At 36.3% G+C, this 19,833-nt stretch overlaps 1 long non-coding RNA gene across 1 annotated transcript in view; it reads right to left on the bottom strand.

Moving 5' to 3' along the window:
• Nucleotides 1–19,833, bottom strand: part of LOC129393843 (uncharacterized) — a 102,341-nt gene that overhangs the window by 26,794 nt on the left and 55,714 nt on the right. The window lies entirely within an intron of this gene.

The raw sequence follows: 19,833 nt of genomic DNA, 5'->3' as shown, positions 1-19,833 counted from the left end.
TATTCATTCCCAGTAATGCAGTACATATGGCATCTAGGAACTAACAGACTCATTTGAATTTAGAAGACTAAGATTTAAACCCTGACACAAACTGTGTAATCTGGATCATGTTAGTGGTTTGAAGTATTCAATATTGTAGTCCATAAAAATAAAAGTACTTCCCAGTCCTTGAATTTGGGAATGCCTTCTGTGCATAAGGTACTTGCTGTGTGTCAAGCAGAGTGTTAGACACCAGCAGAAAATTTGCAGAAAGTAGAATAAGAAACTCCTTGGTTAATATATTATAACCTCTTTAAAGTTGAATATTTCCTCTCAGAGCTAATTTCACCTTGCTAGTACTGTCCTTGAAGCCACTCAAGACTACTAGATTATTTGGGAAATGTGTTGATGCTCATACATTCATAATGGGAGAAGTGCATACTTGGATGGAACCCTGATTCTGCTTTTCAAAGTCCAGCACTAATTAAAACCCCTGCAGTGGTCTGTGATTCCTCTCCTACTTACTTGCTGGCTCTATCACTTCACCATCCTCATGTATGCCTTCATTTTGTGCATAAAAGTCAATGAGGCTTGAAAGGGTGACCGGAGGTTGTTTCTCTTAATGAACTCTGCTTGTTTCCAGCATGGCAGCTTGGATATTTGGAATAAGCCTGCAGGGCATTTTGTTTGCAAATATTGTCACTTTAGTCTCTTTTTACTTCCCAAAAGTGCTTGAAAATTTCAGCAGAAACTGTGTGCACAGCTGTCATCTCTGGGGCCCCTGCCATGCCCCCATCAAATGTTCCATTTGGCTTTGCAGTCTTTGTCATAGCAGCCACTTGGCTGTCTGCCACAGCATCTGGATATCTGCCCTGGTGTAGTACCTGGGCATCATAGGACTTACTACCACTAAGTATCATGGGGCAAGTTGCACAAGAATCACTAAAGTGGATTCACGGATTAATAATGAATGGTCCATGTCCCCAAAAGGCTCTAACCATCCATTAGGAAAGATGGGCATAAGCATAAATAACAACAGGAAATTAGTAAGATAGAATGCCTAATGATAGGGCAAGCAAACCAACTTCAGTATTTCAAATCGGCTCATTGGAGCTATATAGTCCGACATCCATTGTAAAATCTTAGCGTCTTTGGGTTTAGTTTCCTCATCTGTAAAATAAAGATTGGACTTTATGTATCTAAATTCCCGTTCACTCCTCAAGTCTCATGTCATTGCAAATCAATACACCTTCCAGAGGTTGGATTTCTCCATTTTTAAAATAAAGACTTTAAAAATCACTAGCACAAGATTGGCACATAATAGGTAACCAGTAAATGATGTCTATCTTTGTAGTACTTGCTACTGTTATTTGAGTATAGATGGTCTGGGTGGTAAGATTTGTGGAGCTAACTGTTGGGTTTTTTGAACCCAATAAGTTCCATTGTTCTTAATGTGTTTTGTTTGTTTGTTTGTTTCAGAACGCCAAGGCTTTTGTTTTTAAGAACTTTTCACTGAAATGCTGGCAAAATGAAGGTGTATATTATTGTTTGATGGGAATAGGGATACCTTAAACCTGTAAGCTAGTACCTCTAGTATCAGATATCATTAGGTAGAAAAAAACAAAGTAAAGAGGGAGGGGGAAGTCTTTGAGCAGCAATACAACTCCATCAAGAAACTGAAGAAAATAGGAGCAAAATTTCTTGCAAATGATAGAAGCCAAAACCAGACTTTGTTATCGGTGTCCATCCAAGGATCACTTATAATGCATACAGTGGACAGGAATGGCCATTTAAGAGTGAGAAGTCTACAGCAAGAAGATTCCAGGTGAAACAAGGAGAATGACCCCAAATGGAACAGCATCCCTCAGCTTCGGCAATTGTTTGCTATGTGAGAATGAGTTCCCAGGGCTGTCTGGCATCTGTTCATTTGATTGCTTTTTTTATCAAAAGTCAGAAATCAAGATTCTTATGATAAGCTTCTTAAGCTTTAAATACTAGCAAATTATTAAATGATAAAAAAATCAATGAATATAATCTTAATGAAATGTATATTTGAGGTAATGTTCCCAGAGTGCGGTCAGATAGACATGTCTGAATTTGGCTTTCAGGCAAGTTATGTGGAAGCAACACTTAAGAGAGAGAAAAAAAACAAAGTGGTGGGTAGACAGAGTAGACTTCTCTTCAATCTAATCTAATCTAATCTCTTTATCATTGAAAAATTAATAGCACTTCACTGTCCCTTAGATGCGCTTCCTATGTCACCTATTCAAAGGATATTAAACATGCAATTCTATGCGTTTTCAGAGTGTAATGCGAGGGAGGCTGATGGTGACTCCCCAAATCGGAGATAAAGATCATAGGATATTAGAGCTGGAGTTGCCTTCATAATTGTCTCATGCAGTTCACATTTTAACATTGAAACTGAGTTTCAGAGAAGTTAAGAGATTCATCTAAAATCACACAACTTGTTAATAGCAAAGCTGGCACAATAATCCGTGTATTTTCATCTTGCTTGGAGAGAGTCCATATCTTCTGAATTTAGATCTTCTTTTACAAACTGTCCACTTATCCCAACCAGATATCAAAAAGTCAATCCTCTTTTTGTTATTAAAAATATAAAATCACTTGGGCCTGTCTTCAAAAGTTTCTCCACATGGGCAGAGGTTAGGAGTGTGAGGAAAATGGCCTCTGGAGCAACAATGATTTAGAGCTTGAGCCGTAGCCTTTGATCACTAGCACACTTTGCCCTGCTGTGAATTCCACAGATGTAGTTTTCTCGGGGAGCTATATAACTTTCTTGCTTATGTAGTTGAAATAAATCTCCCTCTAAACCCACTTACTTTGCTCTCCTGCCCAGTCTTTATTAACTACAGGTTGCAAGGCAAGTTTGGAGGCATTCGCTCCAGCCAAGTTTTGTGCATGGTACGCCACTGCCCTCTACTGGTGGTACTATTCAAACCCCTCCTTCTGTCTCCCAGGGATGTGATGTGTTTAGTCCCAGGTTAAGAGGGAAATTTTGTGATGCAGACAGTTCTTTTGGCTCCAAGACATGCAAATAAAGGGCAGTAACAAATGATGTATTACATTAAGGAATTTATTTCAGGTAAATGAGTTTCACCATTTTCTGTGTTAATGTTTCTGTATCCCTGGTGAAATCAAGGATAAATTGTGTGTGTATGTGTGTGTGTGTCTACATATTGGAGACATCAGGCCTGTGGGTTCATAACTGTGGAAGGAGAAATTAAACCAAAGCAAAACACCTGTTAACTTATGCCAGTTGGTCTTCTGCGGTGAAGGTGGAGGGAAGTTCTTTGAAATATTTACTGGTTTATATCAAGCATAGTTTCAAGTATAGTTGAGTTTTGGTCCTAGACCTTACTTAATATGTAGGTAATGAGGTTCATCTGGCTCAAAATATTAAACAGAAACTGCATTTTGCAACTAGTATAATCTATCTTCTTTCTCTCTTTTGAAATAGTGGCTCATAGATAGTCAAATGTATTCTCTTCTGTTTTTCATTAATGCTAAATTGAAGAAGAGTTGAATTTCTTTTTTCTATATTAATAGCACATGGATTCACATACTGAAGAGCCAATGAACAGGAATTTTGCAGGAAAAAAAGAGGATTTCTCTGTCAACATACCCAGGGTCTCAACAGTTTCTAGGTTATTAATGTGCCTCAAAAACCTGTAAGAGCTGCATATGTATTAAGGCAGCTAATCATTTTTCCATCAGCTTTGTGTAATCTTCCAATTCTGGATGCAACCAGTTTTCAACACATTGTGAAAGAAAGGCAAATGCTCTTGCAACTGGCCTCATGCCATGTAGCAAAACACAGACTCGGAACAACTAATTTGAAGCTGAAATTAATGCCTTTTTTAATTCTGGGAAAACTGTTCTCTTGAGAAAGGTGTTTTTCCTTTTTTTAACCTATATGTTACATGGGTGTCAGAATTACATATTTTCTCACAAGATTTTACATCAGCCCTGATATTTCTATGCTGATAAAAGTGAATCCATGTGACAATGGAAATATTTCCTACAGAGCATTTAAAATAAACATATTAAATAAAATTAGAATTCAGAGGGATCTCAAAAATAATACTTTAGGATTGATTACATAGGCACTCCTTTTATTTTGGTTGATCTATCTATGTATCTATCTATCTATCTATCTATCTATCTATCTATCTATCTATCTAACAGTTAAATTGTAAATGCATCCATTTTGAATCCTATGGTATTTAACAGACTTGGACAGTTGGAATGGTCAAGTTATACTTTTGATTTCCACCTGCCTGAAATATACACAGTTATATGACAGTGGCAATGGAAATCAAATTTCTGTTCCACAGATAAGAAAGTAATTACTTATTATTCAACTTTTTAAGTGGTCAAATGTTTATTTCTTAATTGGACAACTATACTAAAAGTACTTGTTTGCTTGAAATAAATCTTGTGCCTAATTTTTTTCTGTGTATTGGTGGCTAACTTAGTCAATTCCATCTTACTCTTCTTCAAAAAATGGCTTTATTGAGCTATCATTCACATACTATACATTTCAGCCATTGAAAGTTGCAGAATTCAGAGGTTTTTAGTATATTCACAGAGATGTGCAGCCATCACCAAAATCTAACTTCAGAAAATGTTTGTCACCCCAAAAAGAAACCCCACTCGCACTGGCAACCACTCCCCCATCTTCTCTCCCATCCCCCTCCCACCACCCTTTCCTATCCCTAGGGAACCATCAATCTACTTTTCTTGTCTATAGATGTGCTTTTCTATATATTTAATTTAATAGAATCATACCATATATAGTCTCTTGTGACAGGCTTCTTTTACTTAGCATAAAGACTTTGAGATTCACCCATGTAGTGGCAGGTATCAGGTACTTCACTGCTTTAATGTCTGAAAAAAGTATTTCTTTGTATGTATACACCACATTGTATTTATCCATTCATCACATAACAGAATAGACATGAGGCTTTTTAAAATTTTTATTTTATTATTATTATTTTTTAGACAAGGTCTTACTCTGTCATCCAGGCTGGAGTGCAGAGGCACGATCATGGCTCACTGCAGCTTCAACCTTCCCAGGCTCAGGTGATCTTCCCACCTCAGCCCCCTGAGCAGCTGAGACCACAGGTGCAAGCCACCATGCTTGGATAATTTTTGGATTTTTTGTAGAGATGAGGTTTTGCCATGTTGCCTAGGCTGGTCTTAAACTCTGGCCTCAAGCGATCGTCCCACCTCAGCTTCCCAAAGTGCTGAGATTATAGGCATGAGCCACCATGCCTGGCCTGACATTTGGCTATTTCACCTTTTGGCAACTATGAATAATGCTGCTGTGAGCATTCATAGATACATTTTTCATTTCTCTTGAGTGTATACCTCAGAGTGAAATAGTTTAGTCATATTATAACTCTTTGTTTAAATTTACGAGAAAATGCCAGCTGTTTTCCAAATAAGCTCCAGTATTTTACATTCCTACCAGTATTATGTGAGAGTTCTACTTTTTCCATATAATCTCCAGCATTGTCATTGTCAATCTTTTTCATTATAACCTTCCTACTGGGTAAAATTGGATTATATATCTCTTAGTTATTGGGTTGTAAGAATATGTATTCTAGATGCTAATCCGTTACCAGACATGTAATTTGCAAATATTTTCTCCCATTCTGTGGGTTTATCTTTTCATTTCTTGATTATACAATTTGCAGCACAAAATATTTTAGTTTTGATCAAGTTCTATATATACATAACATGTGCTTTTAAATATATATATATTTAACGTGCATATATATATATATATATGTATATACACACACATATATATTTTTAACATGTGTTTTTGGTATAGAGAAAACACTGCCTGAACCAAGGTCACAAAGATTTACTCCTCCATTTTCTTCTAAGTGTTTTTCGTTTTAGCACTTACGTTTAGGTCTATAACCCATTTGAGTTAATTTTTGTATTTAGCATAAGGAAGAAGTCCAACTCCATTTTTTGTATGTTGTTATCCAGTTGTCCAGTACCATTTGTTTAAAAGACTATATTACCCCCAAATTAATTCTCATGATGTCCTTGTTAAAACTTCATTCACCAAGAAGACAATGGTTTATTTCTGGACTCTCAAGTCTGCTCCATTGACCAATATGTCTACTTTATGTTAGTGCCATACTGTCTTGATTACTGCAGCTTTGTAGTAAGTGTTGAAATTGGGAACTGTGGGTCTTCCAACTATGTTCTTCTTTTTCAAGTATCAATTATATTTTTCTTAATTGGACAACTTAACTGGAAATATCTCTTTGCTCTAAACTGAATGTTGTAGGTGTTTCTTCCTATACATTGGTATCTGCTTTAGTAATTACCATCTTGTTCTTTTTGGTTAAAGCAAATTACTTGGTTTTAATCTTATGTCTGGCAAAATTTACTATGCAATTTGAAACAAACATGAGGAATTTTAAAAGGATTGTTGCTTTTTAACTCACGTAATTTTGCTTCTAAAGGTTCTTCCAAGAAAGGTACACACTGTGTGGTCTTCTTTGATGCAACTGGGCAAAGAGCCAGGATTGGAACTATTAGCTTTCACTGGGCCCAGGTCAGTTGCAAGTCAGGGGTTCCATAATTGAGAGAAAATAATGAAAGAAACTGTCTAGGAAGAAAATAAGAGTACCAGTGTAACAGGAAACAGAAACCAGCAAAATGAAGTAAGTTAACTTTATATTTTTGCTCATTTTTCTTTCCAAAGAAGCATTAAGTTTGATTGTTAGAACTGTATGATGAGAAGAAAAAAAGTTTTGGTGAATGACCTTGTTCTCTTTATAGCAAGGAGGACACTAGAATTCTAATAAAATCTAGAATAATTTCAACATTTTCAAAAAACACTGTTGACTACTCCAAGATTTTAATTTTGAAGATAAGCAAGAACCCTAGATGAGATAAACAAAATTGTCCAGATGGCAGACACCCAAGCCACTACTGAAACTAAGATCTTTTAGCTCCCAGGTCAGATTTAATAAAGGTTTACCTTCAGCAGAAGTTACAACAAATAAGAGTTTTGTTTTAGAGGAAGAGTTGAGAGGAAAATAGAAAGAAACAACAGGAGACAATACAACCTTGTATAAATTTGGCATTCCTAAATGTTATATATATGGCACAGGAAGTCAGGGGTATCAATGAAAACTTGTGTTTATGTCTCCCAGTGAATCATATTGTCTGCCTAATACCCTATTTTAAGACTGTGCTAGAACCCCCATCCCAGACTGATTGCAATGAGCAATGACTGACCTCCATCTCTCTGGGCTGGAGCCCCCAGGAAATAAACAAAAGACCGTTGGCTACAACCACTACTAAGGTCCTTTCTTCTGCTGCCTCAAAATTGAGAAAAAAGCAAACGACTTGGAAAACATATTTTAGGATCTTATCCAGGAACACAGGCTCAGTGCTTTGTGCTTTTCTCTTTTGCACATGCTCCATTCTTATTCCATAGGATGATAAACATAAACCCTAACGTCACCCCAGAGCTGTGGATGGCAGCTCAGGAGTGCCAAGCCGTAATCTACAGCCAGCAGTCAAGTGGGAGAAGAGCCCATGCTTACAGAGCATTGAGAGGGAACATGACTGCAACTGTGAAGAAATATATGAGAGCCACACGACTGAACAAGAGCCAACTACCTGGCCACTATGCCTAAGTGCTACTTACTGGATCACACCTCTGAGCTTTAAGTCCAAAAATACCTCACTAATATAACCTGTGAAACCAAAGACAAGAAGTCAGCTATAAATAAAAACCCTGCACAAAGGCTCAGCTATGTGAAAACATCCAGAAAAGAAGTCTGTTAACTGTACTTAATCTACATCACAGTTAAAGGAACACCTACATGTAGATATGAAAAAGAACTAACTCAAGAACTCTGGCAACTCCAAGGACCAGAGTGTCTTATGTCCTCCAAATCATTGTACCAGTACTCCAACAAGAGTTCTTAGGTTAAGCTGGCTGAAATGACAAGAATAGAATTCAGAATATGGAATGAAGATCATTAGGATTCAAGAGAACATCAAAACCCAATCTAAGAAACCTAAGAATCACAATAAAATAATACAGGAGCTGACAGATGAAGTAGCCAGGATGAAAAAAGAACCTAACTGATCTGATAAAGCTGAAAAACACACTACAGGATTTTCATAATGCAATTGCAAGTTTTAACAGCAGAATAGGCCAAGCTAAGGTAAGACTCTGATCTTAAAGACTGATTCTCTGAAATAAAACAGTCAGGAAAAAAAAAAAAAAGAAAAGGAAAGGAAAAAGAGAAGAAAAAACATATCCTCTGAGAAATATGGGATCATGTAAAGAGGGAAAAGGTACAAATCACTGGCATCCCCAAAAGGGATAGGCAAAAATCAAACGACATGGAAAACATATTTTAGGATATCATTTATAAAAACTTCCTGAACCTCACTATAGAGGCCGATAGTCAAATTCAGGAAATGCAAGGAACTCCTGCAAGATTCTATGTAAGATTACCCCAAGACACATGATCATCAGATTTTCCAAGGTTGAAATGAAAAAGAGAATGTTAAAGGCAGCTAGAGAGAAAGGGCAGGTTACCTGAAAAGGAACCCCATCAGGCTAACAAAAAACCTCTCAGCAGAAACCCTCCAAGTCAAGAGAGATTGGGGGCCTACACTCAACATTCTTAGAGAAAAAATTTTCAACTAAGAATTTCATATACAACTAAATGAAGCTTTCTACATGAAAAAAAAATAAGATTGTTTTCAGATAAGCAAATTCTTAGGGAACTCATTACAACCAGACCCATTTTACAAAAGATCTTGAAATGAGCACTAAATATGGAAAGAAATGACTAACTAGTCAATAGAAAAAACAGTTAAATACACAGACCAGTGACACTATGAAGCAACTACGCACACTAGCTTGCATAATAACCAGCTAAAAATGCAATCACAGGATTAAATCCACACATATCAACACTAACCTTGAATGTAAATGAGCTAAATGCTCATTTAAACAGCAAAGAGTGGCAATCTGAACAAAAACGAAAGATCCAATGATATGCAGTCATCAAAAGACCCATCTCACATGCAGTGACACCAATACACTCAAAATAAAGGGATGGAGGAAAATCTACCAAGCAAATGAAGAAAACAGAAAAAAAAACAGGGGTTGCAACCCTAATTTCAGACAAAACAGACTTTAAACCAACTAAGATCAAAAAAGACACAGAAGACCATTACATAATGGTAAAAGTTTCAATTCAATGAGAAGACCTAACTACCCTACATATACAGCACTCAACACAGGAGAACCTAGATTTATAAAGCAAGATCTAAAAGGAGACTTAGACTCCCACACAGTGATGTGGGAGACTTCAATGCTCCACTGACAGTATCAGACAGATCATTGCAGCAGAAAATTAACAAAGATATTCAGGACCTTAACTAAACATTGGACCAAATGGCTCTAATAGACCTCTGCAGAACACTCCACTCCCAAAACAACAGAATAGACATTCTTCTCATTGCCACATAGCACATACTGTAAAATCAAGAACACGGTCAGAAATGAAACAATCCTCAGCAAGTGCAAAAGAACCAAAATCATATCAAATACACTCTCAGACCACAGCACAATAAAAACAGAAGTCAAGACTAGGAAAATCACTCAAAACCATACGACCACATGGATATTAAACAATGTGCTCCTGAATGACTTCTTGGAAAATAATGAAATAAATGCAGAAATCAAGAGGCTATTTGAAACTAATGAGAACAAAGATACAACATACCAATGTATCTGAAACACGGCTAAGGCAGTGCACAGAGGGAAATTTATGGCAATAAATGCCCACATCAAAAAATTAGAAAGATCACAAATTGGCAGCCTAACATCACAACTGAAAGAATTAGAGAAGCAAGAGCAAATCAACCCCGAATCTAGCAGAAGACAACAAATAATAAATATCAGAGCTGAACTGAAGGAAATTGAGACACAAAAAACCATTCAAATGATCAATCTTTCACTGGTTTTTTTGAAAGAAATTAATGAAATAGTCCACTAGCTAGACTAATAAAAATAGAGAGAGAAGATCCAAACAAACACAGTTTGAAACAGCAAAGAAGATGTTACCACCCACCCCACAGAAACACAAATAACTCTCAGAAACTACTACGTACAACTTTATGCACACAAACTAGAAAGCCTAGAAGAGATGGATAAATTCCTGGACACATATACACTCCCAAGACTAAACCAGAAAGAAATTGATTCCCTGAGCAGATCAATAATAAGCTCCAAAATTGAATCAGTAATAAGTACCCTACCAACCAAAGAAATCCCAGGACCACATGGATTTACAGCTGAATTCTATCAGATGTACAAAGGAAAGCTAGTACCATTGCTATTGAAACTATTACAGAAAATTGAGGAGGAGGGACTCCTCCAAAGCTCATTCTTTGAGGCCAGCATCATCTTCATAGTAAAACCTTGCAGAGACACAAGAAAAGAAAAAAAGAAAACTTCAGGCCAATATCTTTGATGTATTTTGATGCAAAAATCCTCAATAAAATATTTGCAAGCCAAATCTGGCAGCATATCAAAAAGTTAATCCACCATGAAGAAGTAGGCTTTATCTCTGGGATGCAAGGTTGGTTCAACATATGCAAATCAATAAATGTGATTAATCACATAAACAGAACTAAAACCAAAAACCACAGGATTATCTCAATAGATGCAGAAAGGCTTTCAATAAAATTCAATATCATTTCATGTTAAAACTCTCAATGAATTACATATTGAAGGAACTACCTCAAAATAATAAGAGCCATACATGACAAACCCACAGCCAACATCATACTGAATGTGTAAAAGATAGAAATGTTCCCCTTGAAAACTGGCACAAGGCAAGGACACCCTCTCTCACTACTTTCATTCAATGTAGTATTGGCAGTCCTGGCCAGAGTGACCAGGCAAGAGAAAGACATAAAGGGCACCCAAACTGAAAGAGAGAAAGTCAAACTTTCTCTGTTTGCAGAAGACATGATTCTATATCTAGAAAAACCCATGGCTGGGCATGGTGGCTCACACTGTAATCCTAGCACTTTGGGAGGCTGAGGCAGGAGGATCACTTGAGGTCAGGGGTTCGAGACCAGCCTGGCCAACATGTTGAAACCCCGTCTCTACTAAAAATACAAAAATTAGGCAGGAGAATCGCCTGAATCCAGGAGGCGGAGGGTGCAGTGAGCTGAGATTGGCCACTGCACTCCAGCCTGGGCAACAGAGTGAGACTCTGTCAAAAAAAAAAAAAAAAAAAACCCATAGTCTCAGCCCAAAAGCTCCTTCAGCTGATAAACAACTTCAGCAAAGATTCTGAATACAAAATCAACATTAAAAACTCAATAGCATTCCTATACACCAATAACAGCCAAGCCAAGAGCCAAATCAGGAGTGCAATCCCATTCACATATGCCACAAAAAGAATAAAATACCTAGGAATACAGCTAACTAGGGAGGTGGAAGATCTCTAGAAGGAGAACCACAAAACAGTGCTCAAGGATATCAGAGAAGACACAAACAAGTGGAAAAACATTCTATGTTCATGGATAGGAGGAATCAATATCATTAAAATTCCCATACTGTCCAAAGCAATTTACATATTCAATGCTATTCTTATCAAACTAACAATGACATTCTTCATATAATTAGAAAGAAAACTATACATATACATATACATAACATACATATGAAGCCAAAAAAGAGCCCAAATACACAAGGCAATCCTAAGCAAAAGGATCAAAGTTGGAGGCATCATGCAACCCAACTTCAAACTATACTACAGGGTTACAGTGACCAAAACAGCATGGTACAGGTACAAAAATAGACTTATAGATAGACAATAGAGCAGAACTGAGATCCCAGAAATAAGGCTGCACGCTTACAAGCACCTGCTCTTCAGCAAAGCTGAGAAAAACCAACAATGGGGAAATACTCCCCTGTTCAATAAATAGTGCTGGGATAATGGGCTAGCCATATGCAGAAGATTGAAACTGGACCCCTTCCTTACACCATATAAAAAATCAACTTAAGATAAATTAAAAAGTTAAATGTAAAACCCCAAACTATACAAAAGCTGGAAAACAACCTAGGCAATACCATTCTGGTCTAGAAATGGGCAAAGATTTCAGGATGAAGATGCCAAAAGCAATAGCACCAAAAGCAAAAACTGACAAATGGGATCTAATTAAACTAAGGAGCTTCTGCACAGCAAAAGAAACTATCAACAGAATGAACAGACAACCTACAGAATGGGAGAAAATATTTGCACCCTATGCATCTGACAAAGGCCTATTATCTATAAGGAAATTAAACAAATTTACAAGAGAAACCCAAAGACCCCTGTAAAAAAGTGGGCAAAGGACCTGAGCAGACACTTTGTAAAAGAAAACATACATGCAACTAACAGTCATATAAGAAAACCCTCAATATGACTGATCATTAAAGAAAGGCAAATCAAAACCACAGTGAGATATCATCTTACACCAGTCAGAATGGCTATTATTAAAAAGTCAAAAATAACAGATGCTGGCAAGCCTGCAGAAAAAAAAGGAATACTTGTTCACTGTTGATGGGAGATAAATTAGTTCAACCATTGTGGAAGATAGTGTGGTGATTCCTCAAAGACCTACAGGCAAAAATATCATTGACTCAGCAATCCCATTAGTGGGTATATACCCAAAGGAATATAAATTATTCTACCACAAAGACACATGCATGCGTATGTTCATTCTAGCAACATTCACAATAGCAAGAACATGAAATCAACATAAATGTCCATCAGTGCTAGACTGGACAAAGAAAATGTGGTGTACATATGCTGTGGAATACTACACAGACATGAAGAATAATAAGATCATGTCCTTTTCAGGGACATGGATGGAGCTGGAAGCCATCATCCTTAGCAAACTAACGCAGAAACAGAAAACCATAATTTCCTGTTATTTTGTGTGGGTATAAATATTCCTTGCCTCCTGGAGATTAGTAGAAAAGAAAAAATAAGAACATAAAGAGCTTAGTTAAATCTCTTTGACAAACTAGCTCAATAAAAAAGGTTACATTGATTTTCCTATCATTCAGTCTTCATGCACATTGTTGCATTTTTGAAGGAAAAAGAGAGTATGCATCTTCTATTTTTTTTAAATATCTGAATTTACTGGCTTCCACTTTCCAAGCCTGAAATCTCTGAGATGTTTTGAGAAGGAGAAAGTAACAAAGGCCACCATGTTCTTCCTCTCTCAAAATTATCCTCCAGGGAGAGTTTTGCCACTTCACATTTTCTCAAGTATGGCTCATGAAGCAGCCTCTTAGGAAGAGGGAAAAGAAAAGAAATGAAGTTCATTAATAGTATTAAGTTACAACTAGGAAATATGTTTCAGAAAGTCCAATAGCATCAGCCTTAACAGCACTTTTCTCTCAGTGTCTGCCTTTGTACCAAGCTGTCAGATTGCCAAAATGGCACTACAAAGAAAGCATAATTACTTGGTGGCATCTGACAAATTTCTTGTTCTTTTTTGAGATTTTAAGTATTTCTCCACATTATATGTTAGCAATTGATCCTGGCCTGAGGATGTTCCTATGTCTGTCCACTGGGTCTTCTCAATTCTCACTCCTACTGCCAGGCGTTTCCCTCCTCATATTACTTGAGATGGTCTGTTTTCTTTCTTTGAACCTAGGTCCTTCTACGTCCTTCTCCTGTAATGCACATCTTCCATCTTTCCTAGTGCTTACATACAATTTCTTTTCAATGAGTAAAAATTGCTTCTTTTAGCCAAGACCTTTTCTATGTGTAACCATTACAGAAGAGGGAAAGTCAATGTTAGGGAGGAAGTACAATGCATGCTATGCTTGTACAATTAAGAGAGAAACATGAAAATTATAGAAAAAGACCAATGGCTATAAAAGCAAACAGAAACATGATTGGATGTTTATGTAAAGTTGCAGGCACTGGCGGTAGCTTTTCCTATTTCAAGGATCCTTTTCTTCTGATGTAACAAAATATTAATTTTGTTTGGGTTGCCAATGGGCTTTTTACAAGGATTCAACCCCCAAGACTTGCTTGTAACTATATGTAATCATGTGACACAGATCTGCCTGATGGGATTTGAAAAAAAAGTAAATCTGTTTGACATTTTGCCTTTTGTCTTTCTTCTTCTTTCTTTCTTGGAATAAAGATATGATTCCCAAAATGAGAGAAATTGTCTTGCGACCTTAAGGAAGAAACCACAGAATATTGTTGGCTGATAAAAGATACCAAGACTATCAACCACACACCTCTTGACACATTAGAAAAATTAACTACCTTGCTTGTGTGTGTTATTGAGTATTTGGAAGCATCTAAGTAAAATCCCAATATGTTTGTGCATGAGTATATGTGTCTCTGTATGTGTATTATAAATTATAATACCAACTATACTCTTAAGTCTAGAAATAACCTTTTAAAACACATTATAAGTGTTTCATAAATGAATATACCAACATTTATTTAACTAATGCCCCATTACACATGTTTAGACTACAGCTTCTCAAACAAGGCTAATATTATTCTCCTAAGGGGATAGAAATATGTGTCGGTGGAGTGTTCCTGGTTGTTACAAAGGTTGATGTAGGCACATTTCTGGAATTTCATGGATGAATGAAAGGAATGTAAAATCTCCTGATACACAGGCCAGGCACACAAATGAAGAACTGCTCACCTAAAGTGCCAATACAGCCCGATTGATAGCCATCAATTTAGGGGTTTTATACTTTTTTAACATTATAAACAATATAAAAATGTTTTGATTAAAATTTGTGTACAAGCAGCTAATTATTTCTTAGTGGAAATGACCTAGAGATAAAAATACTGGGTCCAAATTCAGTTACTTTAAGATTTTAGGATTCTGTACACATGCATGTATGTATATACAATGTTTTCCAAGTTGTTTTTCAGAAAACCTGTGCTAATATGTTTTGAAATTATTTACATCTTGCCAATTTAAGGAAATTAGTCTTTTAACAGCAGCAGTTGCTTAAAGCAAGGGTTAACTTAATGGTGGTAGAGATGATGGTAAATAATGATGGTTAACTGATAGTATAGAGTTCATTTCATCCCTACCATCAGGTTCCATGCCATCGCTGCTGTGTAAACCATTGTGGGGCTTTCAAACTAGGTGTGCGGGCTACATCTGAGGTCTCCTGAACCAGGTGCCCATAGGTAGCATTCCCATGCTGTCCTGGGCAAACCTCACAGGAGTGTGCACCGTGATGCGTGCAAGTGACTCCAGGACATGTAAATGAACTGGTCTTGTGTCCTCAGGGGTGGAGCAGGTATCAAGAAAGGCTTCATTTTTCCTTTTTTAAAAATAGCATATTAGTAGTGTCCCATAAGTTCAAATAAAAGAATATCATTTCTCCTTTGGGGTTAAAGAGCCAGGGAATGCTTCTTTGAGATGCTCTGAACGATTGCTTGCTGAAAGCTGACTCTCCCTTAGCAAAGGCTGCGATGTGCAACCTCTCATCTGGTGTCCAGTGCCCTGGGTGAGACCACCCCAACTTCCATTCAATCTTTATTTTCCACTATTGGCTTCCATAACACCCATGCCCTCCTGATCGAGGTAAAATTCAAATGCCATTTTCTGCATGAAGACTTCACATAAAGAAAAATACATATACCTTTTCCTAATCTTCTCTTAGAAACAATGAAGTCACTCTCTCAATAATAGTAACAATGAAAACAGAAGAACAAACATTTGCATAGAACTTTGTGGACTACAAGCTGCCCTAGGAGGTACTTTTATTTTTTTAATTTTAAAGATGAGGAAATAAAATATTGACTTGTTTGTGATAGGAAGGAAAAAAGAATGAGGCTTCTTAGAAATTCCTGTTGTAAAAATGAGTTCAAATATGCTGTGAATTTCTTTGTGACATAAAATTATCCTAGTAAATTATTAATAAATTATAATTATTTTGTTTAGTGTGATTCTAAAACTTAAAACGAGGCACGCATATTATATAAAATTTAGGAAATAAAGCCTGAACAAAGAAGTTTAACATCACCATGATGACTGTTAATATTTTGGGGTGTTATGCATGAGTGCAAATATTTGTATTTGTGTATTTGCATATATACATTCTTTTGTACATATCAGATAATAAAGTATATACTGCAATGTGTGACATATTCATCCTTTTATTTCTAGTGTTCAGCATGTATCACAGCAGTCAGGGGACCCTCAATATCTGTTGAATGCTGTGCCTGGAGGAAAAATGTCAGAATTGTTTTAGACTGTGATTTTTTTCATGTGTACAACGTTAGAGTTTGTTTTCTCAAGTACTAAACATCTGCTCGCATGACAATACAAAATATGAGTTCTCTTTTATGGATGAAAGTACTGAAGTTCAGAAAAAAATGATTCGTCTCACATTGTGCAGTTAATAAACTAGAATGCAATCGGAGTCTAGGTCTTCATATTTTAAATTCCGTGTCTTCACATTTTGAGTTCAGGATTTCTAGCACAGTTTCCTCAAGTTCCTTTGATTTCCTGGTTAAGATTACATTAAAAAGTGAAATACAACTTACTTTCATGAATTTAAGAATGCTGCAATAAAAATGAATGTGTGTGTGCTTTAGTTTTAGAATCACACTAAACATACATACATAAATATATAAATTTATAGAAGGATTAGACTAAACTGTTATTTATCACATCAAATTTAACAATCTCTTTATAAATGTACACACTGAAATTGCCTGGTTACCTGAAACTCTGTGGGTTTCTGCCTATAGCCATCCATATCCCTGCGTGGCTAGCTATATCATGTGCAGACAGGAGGAGTCTGACTTTAAGATGGCATCTTGTACGTGAGAAAATGTTAATGGCAACGCTTATACACAAACTGTCAATGCTATTCATATTTGGGGAAAAAAAGACTAATCGTGCCCTTTGAAGTAATACTATGATATTGTGGTTTACTGGGGTACAAATCAGGAGCTCTGATTATATCATGTTCCTGTAATTTGTATGTCTCATTGCCAGAATTATTTTTCTGTTTGCAGTTTTTTTTTAATACTTGCTGTTAATGGCACAATTGCTGACGTGAAAGACAGTAATAGAGTATAAATCTTTTTTCGCATACCACTCCTCATTGACCTAAATACTTCTACTCTTACTCCTCACCACCATTATTTCAGCCTTTTAATTTGGATTCCCTGATGCTACAACTGATTTGTATGTCAGTATCTCAATTTTTTAAACATAAATTTAAAGTATGTGCATTTGACTGCTCTTTCTTGCCCAAGAATAATAAGATAATATTAAAGAGGGCTAATGAAAAAGAAATGACCCTTATTTACTTTGGGAAAATAAGAAGGAATCAAAATCCAAGACTTCTCAAAGGAAACAATTCAACTTCAAAGGTGGTAGAAAGTAAATGAAGCACCAACTCTGCATTTAACTGGATGATAGAAGAAATGTCCGCCATCCACATTTTACTCACAGGAGCTTTTGGGTTTCATCCAGAAACAACAAATACAATGAAAGATACAAAATAGACTACATAGAAAATATAATTATATTATATAAAATATATAATATATACATCTTTATCTATAAAGATAGAATTGTAAGTGCTTAAATAAGTGATACAGGGGCCCGGTGCAGGGGCTCATGCCTGTAATCCCAGCACTTTGGGGGGCCGAGGCAGGCAGATTGCCTGAACTCAGGAGTTCCAGACCAGCCTGGCCAACATGATGAAACCCTGTCTCTACTAAAATACAAAAAATTACCCAGAAGTGGCGGCGTGGACTGTAATCCCAGCTACTCGGGAGGCTGAGACAGGAGAATCGCTTGAACCCAGGAGGTGGACATTGCAGTAAGCCGAGATCGCACAATGGCACTTTAGCCAGGGTGACAGAGCAAGACTCCGTCTCGAAAAAAAAGAAAAAAGAAAAAAAAGTGATACAGGTATGATGTATAAGAGTTTGAGGGAGCAATCAATTTAATTTGGAAAGATATATAATTCTGATTAAATCTTAAAGGTGTTTTGTATACCACACATGTGTCTCATACGGACACTCTCCAAGGTCGAAACCATCCCACATCAGAAATTCTATATTCTTTTCTTTTTTTTTCCCTGTGAACAAGAAAAAAAATCAGGCCGTGCTTTATTCTCATGTAATCACCTCTGCGGAACACACTGAGAATTTTCTTCTCTGAATCACGTTGGGTGGCATCACACATGAATACTGACATGAGGAATTCGAGCCAGAGCTTCCTTTTACCCATGAAGGTAGGTGAGCATCACCTTTAGGGGTGGGGAAGGTCTCCTGCCATTGGCTGGTCACTGGTTTGCTTGTAAAAAACACAAGTCCACTTTCCCAACTGTGTAAACATGAACAGATTTGCTGCCTTCAGCTTTGAGTAATATAATTTTCAGTACCTCGGGCCTTGCCTTTCAGAACTTGTTGATAACCATTGGACTCTTTCTCATCTAGGGTAGCATCTAGACCCTGTGACCCCTGTAAGAAATGTTGAGTGAAAGAAAATTCAATGAATACCCAATAAAAGATGAACTCTATTTTCTCATTCTATGTAGTTCTGGAAATGCATATTTTTATTGGGTTATAAGTTAGGAGGTGTATTTAGAATGGTCCTTGAACTGAAGTAGACTCACATTCAGGTAAGGGTAGTATTCCTACAGTTACAATCTTGTTATCCTCATGCTTGTGTTGGAGATCCTACAGAAGAACAATTTGGTTTGTGTAAACGTGGTATATTTATTGGCCAATAAAATAAAATTAAAACTTCCTTTAGTCAAATGGAAACAGTTTAGATTGACTATTAGGAACCCAAACCTCCATAGTAAATGTAGCAAAAAAATTAAGGAAATACAAATTACATAGCTTGATGGGGACATGGAAAATATAATTATATAAAATATATAATATGTACATGATTTTTTATATATATCATATATAAATCATATATATAAATCATATATCAAATATATATCATATATATTTTTATATATCATATATAAATATATTATATATACATATTATAGATTTTATATATCATATATATTAAAATATATAGGATGTATATAATACATAAAAATATAAGAATCACTTGGAATTAAAAATTCCTTAGTTGACTTTTTTTTTTTTTTCCAACATGTGGCTATACTATTCATGATCTTTAATAAGAGACTTCTCTCTCTCATGGGAAGCAACACACTGTAAGAGTCCTCCCATCAGCTGACTGTGGAAAATGAATCTGTATCAGTCCCCCAATGCCAGATCAAAGGACTGGCAAAAAATGTCAGTACTTGACAATGATAACCAACCGTTATTATGTACTTCCTATTTTCTAAGTGTGGTCAGCTGTTATTCTACATATATTCTATAGATGTAGATGTTAATCTACATCTATACTCACTTAATGTGAATAACACCTATTACCATGAAGTCAGAAAATATCTGAGGATAGAAACCAGACTACATGAGAGTTCACTCTACTCGAGAAAGAATACAACATTTTTACTGAAGAAATGAGAGAAATGAGGTTGAAATATTTGTTACAGGAAAATATTTTGTAACAATGATCTATTTTAATATTAAGAAAAAAAAAACCAGCCAATTTAACACTGAACTAGGGGATTAGGGTGATTGCTACAATCAAGAAGATTAATGTGACTTTCAAAGTCCTCATGAATGCCCAACCTACAAAGCTATGGTGCCCATAATCACTGTTTATATAAGGAAAAGTGGACAGTTTAGGAATTCACAGTGTTGGAATACT

The sequence above is a fragment of the Pan paniscus genome, chromosome 15, assembly GCF_029289425.2.
Source record: "Pan paniscus chromosome 15, NHGRI_mPanPan1-v2.0_pri, whole genome shotgun sequence".
Classification (NCBI taxonomy): Eukaryota; Metazoa; Chordata; class Mammalia; order Primates; family Hominidae; genus Pan; species Pan paniscus.
The sequence above is the reverse complement of the archived record's forward strand: the minus strand, read 5'-3'. Positions and strand labels throughout refer to the sequence as shown.